This window comes from Gavialis gangeticus, unplaced genomic scaffold (assembly GCF_001723915.1).
Source record: "Gavialis gangeticus isolate Ggan-Ray unplaced genomic scaffold, GavGan_comp1, whole genome shotgun sequence".
In the NCBI taxonomy this organism is placed as follows: domain Eukaryota; kingdom Metazoa; phylum Chordata; order Crocodylia; family Gavialidae; genus Gavialis; species Gavialis gangeticus.
This window is the reverse complement of record NW_017729003.1, coordinates 14,662,663-14,664,748: the sequence shown is the minus strand read 5'-3', so window position 1 is coordinate 14,664,748 and position 2,086 is coordinate 14,662,663.

Below are 2,086 nucleotides of genomic sequence, written 5' to 3'. Positions count from 1 at the left end.
ATCCATCTCCTTTTCTACAGCTCTGCCTCTCCTCTTGTTGGCCTACAAGAACAAAGTAGGTGTGGTACATCTGGCTCCTTTCTCCCTCTTCAGCAGAAAGGAGAACACCGCAGTAGGGTCCCTTATTGGTCCTGTGTCCAAGGAGAGGGTGCTTAGCCTGCAGTCCATGCTGACAACAATGTTGTCAACACAGTTGGGGAGTGTTGAAGCTTTAAGCCTAACTCACACTAAAGTTTTCTTGGCATAAGTAACCAATAGAACTATACCAGAAAAAGCCCTAGTTCACATGCAGTTACATCAGCAAAAAGTACTTTGGCTAATATAGCTTATTTTGTTTGGGGAAATGGCATAAGATATGCCATCAAGAGAGCTCTGTGCTGATCTAAGCTGTGTATAAGCAGCACAACAAACCCTTTCTTGTGCAGATAGGATGTGAGTCTCCCCCACTGAGCAGCTGCAGCAGGAGATCTTCATCTGTCTCTCTAGTCCTGAGGAAAGCTAATGCTGAAATCCTTTCTCACACCAGTGTGGTGACCAGGAGGAGTTGCAAGCTTAACAGAGCAGCTGGCTGTAGGCAAGGGCAGGGAATGTTCCCAGCTCTTTTAAAAATAACAAACATGGTACATGTATCAGGGCCTGGAGTACTCCAGGATACTTGCATGCTCTTGAGGTGTCAGGCACCCCCTCAGTCTGTCCAGCCAGTTCTAGTTGGTCATATTTCCTCCAAAGACAAAGGAATAGGGGAGATAACCACTTAGGACTTGCCTATGCGTATGCTTTACTGTTTAACTATGCCATGTATTCAAAGCAGCAGACCATCCACTCCGCATGCAGATACAGTTATCGCAGTATACTAGTATAAGCCTGCTTGTAGCATAACAGCAGCATCTACCCTAGGGCTTTTGCTTGCATATTTTGTCAGCATAAATTACACCCCTTACCAGTACATCTATGCCAGTAACATTTTAAGTATAACTGAGGCCACAGAAGGGGTAGATAATGATTCTTTTCCTATATATCATGCACTTTCCCTATAGATGTTCTGTAGATTTGGCTTAAATTTACTGGTGACATGTCACTTTAGCTTGTACAAAGACTTAACCTAACTATTCTCTTTCATTTTCACTATTAGGTTTTATGGACTAACACAATCTTGCAATGTCTGAGTTGTTTAAAATAAAATTAGTCTCCAGGATTGCAGTTAAATAAGATGAGTTAATAAGTTTTGTAAAAAATATAAATTGTAAAAAATAAAATCCATATGTTGGTGTTTTTGTGAAGGAGTAAATAAATAAATAAATATGAGGTATAGTAGACTCTTCAATTAAAAAAAATCAAACAGTGTTTTAGTTACAGGTAAGATACTGTGACAGGCCGACATTCATATACCACACCTTATTTGTTTGAAACAACTAGAGGTTTCCTCCTTGTAGATATTTTGCCTGGGAACCCAGAGTCATCCAAAAGTTTTGTGGTCCGAGTCCCAGACAAACAAAGTAGAAGCTTTGTGAAAAAAAGTCCAAAACAAACAGAAATATCCTTCTCCTGGGTTTTTCTATCACTCAGTTCTGTTCCAGTAGTCAGAGTCCAAGCAAAATACATGAAGTTGCTATTGCTGTTTTTATTTCCTCCCCTTCCCCAATCTGAGCAAGACAATCAATAAATCGCCATCTTTTCTACTTTTCAGGAAGCTGTTGAAAGACCCTTTAAAAAAGGCCCCAATTAAAAAAATCCTTGATAAATTGAATTAGAGAAGTGAGGTGCCACAAGACCCTTTCAAGGGCACAGCAGTGCTAGCACAGCCACCATCATTGCTGCAGCCAGGTGTAACTGTCCCATGTGCCTCTGTTTTCCAGAGCTGTGCCAGGAAGTGGCAGCAGCAGGAGTGGGTGCTCCTGCCTGCATTAGATTTATGATAAACCTAGAAATAAAATAGGGGAAATACTAGATAAGCTGAGGCTTTAGAACAGTGGTTCTCAACCAGGGTGCCACCAAGTTCAGAAAAGTTATGGAGTGGTGCATTGAATCTAAAAAGGTTGAGAAGTAAAAATACTGGCATTCTCTTTCTATCTGAAAGAGAAGTTCC